Here is an 8,560-nt window from a genome sequence, read left to right as displayed (position 1 = left end):
AGGAATTCAGCAATGTAGCAGGATACAAAATTCATGCCAAGAAATCTATGGCATTTCTATACACTAGTAGTGAACTTATAGAAAGAGAGACAAAAAAAATCCCATTTACTATTGCACTAAAAAAATTAAGATACCTAGAATAAAATTAACTAAGGAAGTAAAAGACCTGTACGCAGAAAACTACAGGACACTGAAAAAAGAGATAGAGGAAGACATAAACAAATGGAAGAACATACCGTGTCCATGGATTTGTAGAACCAACATCACTAAAATGTCCATACTACCCAAAGCAATCTATAGATTCAATGCACTCCCCATTAAAATACCAATGGCATATTTCACATACCTAGCACAAACTCCCCAAAAATTCATCTGGAATAAAAAAGACCCCCAATATCCACAGCAATCCAGAGGAAAAAGAACAAGTAGGTGGGATCTCAATACAAGATGTCAACCTATATTACAAAGCCACTCTTCTCAAAACTTCCTGGTACTGGCACAAGAACAGACATATAGAGCAATGGAATAGAATATAGAACGCAGAAATTGACCCAAATCACTATGTTCAATTCGTATTTGACAAAGGAGGCATCAACATACAATGGAGTCAATGCAGTCTCTTCAATAAATGGTGTTGGAAAATTGGACAGATACATGCAAAAAAATTAAACTAGACCACCAACTTATACTATACACAAAAATAATCTAAAAATGAATAAAGAACTTAAACATAAGATGGGAAACCATAAAAATACTAGAGGAATCCATAGGCAGCAAAATCTCAGGCATATGCCAAAGCAATTTCTTAACAGATACAGCTCTTAGGGCAATGGAAACTAAAGAGAAAAAAAAAAACCAAATAGGACTACATCAAAATAAAAAGCTTTCACACAGCAAAAGAAACCATCAACAAAACAACAAGAAAGCCCACTGCATGGGAGAACATATTTGCCAATGTTATCTCCGATAAGGATTTAATCTCCAACATTTACAGGAAACTCATACAGCTTAACAAAAGGAAGATAACCCAATCAAAAAATGGGCAAAAGACCTAAATAGATACTTTTCGAAAGAAGACAGAAGGCCAAGAGACATGTGAAAACATGCTGAAAGTCACTAATCATCTGAGAGATGCAAATCAAAATGACAATGAAGTACCATCTCATACCTTTCAGAATGGCTATCATCAACAAATCAACAAATGACAAGTGTTGGCGAGGATGTGGAGAAAAAGGAACCCTCCTGCACTGCTGGTGGGAATGCAGACTGGTGCAGCCACTATGGAATACAGTATAGAGTTTCCTCAAAAATCCTAAATTCCCATCAGCAGATGAATGGATTAGAAAACTGTGGTAAATCTGCACAATGCCATACTATGCTGCTGAAAAGAAGGAGTTCTTACCATTTGCAACAGTATGAATGAAACTGGAGAGCATTATGCTAAGTGAAATAAGCCAGTCAGAGAAAGATAAATATCACATGATCTCACTCATTTGTGGAATATAATGAACAACATAAACTGATGAACAAAAACAGATCCAGAGACAGAGAAGAATCAGTCAGATTGTCAAACCTTAGAGGGAAGGTAGGGGATGGTGTGGGAAAGGGGGAGAGACCAACCAAAGGACTTGTATGGGTGCATATAAGCCTACCCAATGGACACAGACAGTAGGGAGGTGAGTGTATGAGTGTGGGGGGGTAATGGGGGCATAAGGATACATATGTAATACCTTAATCAATAAATATATAAAACGTCAAATAAAATGAAAAAATGAGAAAAAAAAAGAAAACTGTGATACATCTATACCATGGAATACTATGCAGGTGTAAGAAAAGAAGGAATTCTTACCATGTTCAACAGCATAGATAGACCTGGAGAGTATTATGCTACATGAAACAAGCCAGTCAGAGACAGATAAATATCACATGATCTCACTCATTTATGGAATATAATTAACAACATAAACTGATGAACAAAAACAGATCCAGAGACAGAGAAGCATCAGTCAGATGGTCAAACATTAGAGGGAAGGCCCTGACCGGTTTGGCTCAGTGGATGGAGCCTTGGCCTGCAGACTGAAAGGTCCCAGGTTCGATTCTGGTCAGGGGCATGTGCCTTGGTTGCGGGCACATCCCCTGTAGGGGGTGTGCAGGAGGCAGCTGATCGGTGTTTCTCTTTCATTGATGTTTCTAACTGTCTATCCTTCTCCCTCCCTCTCTGGAAAATATCAATAAAAAATATTTTAAAAAAAACCTTAGAGGGTAGGTAGGTGATGGTGGGGGTAAGGGGGAGATTTCAACCAAAGGACTTGTATTGGTGCATATAAGTCAAAGCAATGGACACAGATAACGGGGGGTGAGGGTATGAGTTGGGGGGGTTGGGGACAATGGGGCGATAAGGACACATATGTAATATCTTAATCAATAAAGACAATTTTTTTTTAAAAAATAACAAGAAAACATAGAAGAGCAACACTCACTGATAAAGGTAAATGTACAGTGAAAGCAGTAGACTGATCACTTATAAAGCTAGTACGAAGGTTAAAAGACAAAAGTACAGTCACACACAGCATAACAACGTTCTGGTTAACAATGGAGCACATATAAAACATTGGTCCCACCCTAGCCAGTTTGACTTTAGTGGATAGAGCGTCAGCCTGTGAACCAAATGGTTCTGGGTTTGATTCTGGTCAAGAGCACATCCTTTGGTTTCAGGATCCTCTCAGGCCATGGCCCTGGTTGGGGCATGTGCCAGAGGCAACAAATCGATGTGTTTCTCTCAGATGATATTTCTCTCTGTCTTTCCCTCTCTCTTATACTCTCTCTGAAAATCAATGGAAAAAATATCCTTAGGTGAGGATTAAAAAATAAAATAAATAAATAAATAAATAAAACAGTGGTCCCATAAGATTATCTATACATATAAAAGCCTGTGACCAAATGACTATAACGACCATAACTACAGTAATGACCATAATGACCAGTCACTATAATGAACACTGACCACCACGGGGCAGATTCTCAATGCAGGAACTGTCCCCTGATGGTCAGTGTGCTTCCACAGCAGGACTATTGCTCAGCTGACCCACCCATCCCAGCATCCCACCAGCCTGGCCGCATCCACTCACCCCCTCAGTCCTGCAGGCCCAATCTCTGGAGAATGGGCCAGGCACCAAGGGACCAGTGCCACCAGCACAATCCTGACAGTGCCCCCGGTCTCCTGGAAGTCAGCCTCAGGCACTGCAGACACTTCCCCTCCTGAGATGCTCAACAAGGAAGAAACAATATAAAAGCAGCCGTCAGGTGGCTCCTCAACAACTGGCACGAATGTCAGCATGATGGATCCAGAACCCAGGCCTGCAAGGGCATCCCACCGCCCACCTGGAGAGCCGATCGCATCCCGGCCGTGCCCCCCATCCTCTCAGGGGACCTCACCCATGTACTAATTTGTGCACCAGGCCTCTAGTCATGGTGATAAAAATTCCTATCACTCTGTGTTATCATAATCAATATAACATCATAGCACAACACATTACTCATATGCTTTTGGTGATGCTGGTATAAACAAACCTCCTGCACTGCCAGTCATATAAAATTATAGGACATACAATTATGTAAAGTACATAAAACTTGATAAGGATCCATCCTATATAATAAAAGCCCAGTGTCCGAATGGTGGAACAACCAGAATGACCAGTCAACCAGTAGCTATGACGCCATTGACCACTAGGGGGGCAGACGCTCAATGCAGGAGCTGCCCTCTGGTGGTCAGTGTGGGAGTGCCGCTTGGCTGACCAGGATGAGTGGCACTCCCACAGTGGGAGCAGCTGCTCTGAGGGTGGGTCCACAGCTGCTCAGCTGACCAGGGTGAGCTGCACTCTCACAGCGGGTCAATTCCCGCAGGCCACGTGCCCCACCAGTTCATGAATCCTGTGCATCAGGCCTCTAGTAATAATAAATGACTATTACTAGATTATATAATTATTATATTACTAGAGGTCTGGTGCATGAATTTGTTCATGGGTGGGTTCCCTTGGCCTGGCTGGCGTTCAGGGCTATTAGGGCCATATCGCCCAGTCCTGATAGGGGGTGTTCGGGGCCGGCCTGCCCACGGGGAGAGACCCCAGGAGGTTTGCCGACTATGGCTTATATATAGACTAGAGGCTCGGTGCACAAAATTGATGCACTGGGGGATCCCTCAGCCTAGCTTGAGCCCTCTTGCAGTCCAGGACCCCTCAATCCTTACCGCCCATCTGATTGCTGCTCCTTACCGCTTGACTCACTGCTCCTTAGTGCTGCCGCAGAGATGGGAGAGGCTTCTGCCACTGCAGCTGCACTCGCCAGCCATGAACCCGGCTTCAGGCTGAGTGGTGCTCCCCATGTGGAAGCACACGGACCATCAGGGGGCAGCTCCTGCATTGAGCATCTGCCCCCTGGTCTTCAGTGTACATCATAGCAACCAGTTGTTCTGGTTGTTCTGCCGTAACAGTCGCTTAGTCTTTTATTATATAGACTAGGAGCCCAGTGCACAATTCAAAATCACACGGCACTGCCCACCCTTGAGTCGACGATCCAGCCTTGCCTTGCTCCCCGGGCCCCGCAGCAGCCGTGACTGCAGTCTGACCCTGCCTCCATCTCCGGCCCTTGAAGCAGCCGTGGCCACTGCTGATCAGGCTCTCGCCCAGCGCAGGCGTGCGGAGACCCCTGCCGCCCCACCCCTGACACTGCATGTACAACCTCTTCCTGTCCAGTTGACCATTATGGCATCCCGATTAGTTAGCATATTTCTCTATTTTTTTATATATAGAGATTATTTTATCATTAATTTGGAGTGCACTCTTTCTACTTTAATAAAAAGTTTGCTATAAATAGTAAGCTATGTAATGCTGACAGCAGACTCATAAATCTTGCATTTATTGTGTGTCTTGATTGCATCATTTTCTCTTTTACTTGATTTAATCTTGTGTTGTTTTATTCATTGTGGCCCCTAAGCATAAAAATATCCACTGCTAATGCTGCCAGTAAGAGGCCATGTTGAGTTATTGATCTGGGACCGAATTTAAACATTATTACAGATATCAAGTTATATTATTAAGAAATCAATGTGCCCTTATGCCAAATGGAAAAAAAACAAAAACACTCCAAAATATTAAATTCTCCCCTCAGTGAAATATATTCTGAGCATAAACAAATAAACAATGAAAAACAAGGCAAAAAAAATTCAGAAAGGTGGTATTTGAAAAATTCATATAAATAAATGTTATCTTCACTAATATCTTAATTTATACAAGTAGGCTATGGGAAAGTCATTTGAAAATCTACATTACATTACAGAAACTAAATAATTCAGCCTGTCTTTTTAAATCACTGTAAATATATTTACAAATCGATTTGAAGATACTTCCCAGATGTTTCTAATTTGATGTTTTTTTCAGACACAGAAAGCAAATGAGCATTTTCACAGAAAACGTGTTTTTAATAAGTTGGTGGCTGATTGTGCAGGTGTGTGAATAAATTTCAAGAGGTTCCCAACATTCCTTGGGGCTTGTCTTCCAGAGAATATATTATGAGGGCACATACACAGGACTGTAGCATTTGACTCTCTTTTGAACAGCAAAACTTTAAAGTGCCTCTCTCATTTACCTACCTACAACCATCCAAACAAGGACTTAGGCTTTAAAAACAATTCCAAGATGATGCAACTGTAATTTCTATTTTTGTCAAACACAGCACTCAGTAATGCTCAGAATATTTTGTTCTCTAATTTTTAATAGGAAATGCCTCTCATAGACATTACCCTTGAGTGATTTTTTGTATAAAGCTTGAGTAGAGATTTACAAAGCACCCACAAAAAGCTTTTTTAATATTTTGGAAGATTATGAATTATGTTATAACAGTTATATATTGAGTTCAGGATAGTCTTTTGAGTAGTGATAGGTCTTAAATTCATTTGATTCATATCATCTCTTTTTACAGATTTTTTTTACATTCTGGGGAAGGTAAATGACTTCTGCCAAATCATACTAACAAATGGCGAGAGAGTTTATTGTAGAAACTGGACCTCCTGCCCATACTTCTATAATCCCCTATCCCTTCTTTCCACTATACCACTCCATCTATTTTTGAGTTGTAAGTAAAAAAAAAATAGCTGAAATGTGCCCCAAATAATTTCTTAATTTTTGTATTAATTCATGTAAGCCTAAAAAGAGAATAAAGGACATTTAATTTTATAGATAATAAACTAAAACATATATTTTTTCTTAAGTAGAAAGGCAGAAACCAAGGTGACAAGTCTTGTGTACAGTATAATTTTAAAGCATAACCCTGATAAAAAATAATTGAAAGGAATATAAACAACACTGACTGTTACATGAAGCATATGACAAGTTGGTAAATGCTTTTGATCTTCTAGCAGGAAATAAAAATGGAACAGATGACCTCAATAAAACTGTGGAACAATACCCAGTGCCCTCCACCCTGGGAACCTGCTTTCTACATTTAAACAGAAAGGAAAGCAAAATAACGTAAGCAGTTCATTCATATACAACTAAGCTGAAAATATGTAGTATGTGGTTCTGTAGATAAGAGTGTCAAATGTGAAGTCAATCATTACAAGAGAGCCAGCTAACTGAATCTGGGAGAGAAAAAAAGGATGATGGAGATGTCTTGAATAGCATTGTGGGCTCCCAGTTATAATAGACTAAGTGAGGTTATGTGCAGGTTCACAGAGACAAATATAATGTCCTGGACTGGGCTTCAAAGCAGTATTGTATAGATGAAAAGCAGTGGCCATTCAAGTAAGGTTTGGGGATTTCAGTTGATAGTTAACTTATTATGAATCAATTAGCAATTTTTAAAAACTAATGTTATCTTAGGCACATATATTGAAATATGATAGCCTTAAGAGGAGAAATTCTAGTTCCACTATGTTTGGTGCAGTCTTAGGCAAATTAACTTATTTGGGCCTTAGTTTCCTTAGAGGTCAAATGAGGGGGGAAATGCCTAATTTCTAGTATAGTTATAAGAATTAAGTGAATTAATACCTGTAAAGTGCTTGGCACAGTACTTGATGCTCAATAAGGCTAAATTTTATTATTGTAAGCATCATTATTCATATTATTCAGTCGATCCTAAAGGTTTGAATTCAGTGAAACATTTCTTTTTAAAAAGGGTTCATTTAAACTAGGACTTAATTGTCCAGTACAAAGTGGTTACAGATAAGGAACCGCTAAGGAACTATCCCAATAAGGAACTATCCCAATAAAGAACATACAGGAACCAGCATGTTTAACCTGAAGAACAGATGATTTGGAGTATTACAGAACTGTCACCACATATCAGAAAGTCTGTCATGTGGAAGAGGAGGCAGATTTGTTCTCTGAAGCTCAGGACAGTGGGTGGAAATGATAGGGACACAAGATCTGGTTTAATGCAAGAAAGACTGTTATAATAAACAGAACTGTCCAGAGATGGAGTGAGCCATCTCAAGAGGCAGAGTTCAAGCATTAGTTGTATGCTTGTTTGCCTAAGATTTTGAAGATAGAATTTATATATCAGGTTGTTGGATAGGAAGAAATGAAAGCTAAAAATCAGTTATTTCCAGGCATAATGCTCTGTAATTTCATGTCAGTTGAGCAAGTATGCCTCAGTGAATAACACTCTACAATGCAACACTGAGACCATAGTTAACCAGTTTAACCACATAGCCAGATTTTTAGAATTGCAGAATGTGGCAATCCATTGGGGAGGGGGGAATCAATCTATAAAATAAAAGCCTAATATGCTAAGGGTCTGACCATTTGACCATTCAACCAGTTGCTATGATGCACACTGACCACCAGGGCCAGACTCTCCAATCGGTAGGTGAGCTTGGTGCTGGGGTCCAAGAGGACTGGGAAAGACGGGCCAGACATGCCCTGGAACCCTCCCGTAGTCCCTCCCCAGCTAGCCAACCTCCCACTGTCCCTGCCAGGCCAGCAGGCCCTGATCAACCCCAATCAGGACTGGGCAAGATGGGCCTGACACACCCTGGAGCCCTTCCGTGGTCCCTCCCTGGCCCTGATCGTGCACCAGTGGGGTCCCTTGGCCTGGCTTGCACCCTCTCACAATCTGGGACCCCTCAGTGGATGTTGGAGAGCTGGTTTCAACCCAATCCCCACAGGCCAGGCTGAGGGACCTCACCAGTACACAAATCCGTGCACTGGGCCTCAAGTAAATATATAAAAAGCTGATCAAGTTCATCCTATCATGTTGATGGCGTATCCCAATGGAGATGACTTCTTCCAACAAGACAATGCGCCATGCCATGGTGCTCGTATTGTGCAGGAGTGGTTTCAAGAACATGAGGGAGACCTTACCTTGCTTAGGTGGCCCCCACAATCACCAGATCTCAATCCAATTGAGCATTTGTGGGATGAAGTTAAAAGAGCCATCAGGCAGCTGGTTCCACAACCATCAGATCTCACAGAACTGGACAGTGCTATTCATCAGGCATGGTGTCAGATTCCTCGCATCACCTTTCAACATCTCGTGGAGTCAATGCCAAGAAGAATCGCCGCAG

This window comes from Myotis davidii, unplaced genomic scaffold (assembly GCF_000327345.1).
Source record: "Myotis davidii unplaced genomic scaffold, ASM32734v1 scaffold397, whole genome shotgun sequence".
NCBI lineage: Eukaryota > Metazoa > Chordata > Mammalia > Chiroptera > Vespertilionidae > Myotis > Myotis davidii.
The sequence above is the reverse complement of the archived record's forward strand: the minus strand, read 5'-3'. Positions refer to the sequence as shown.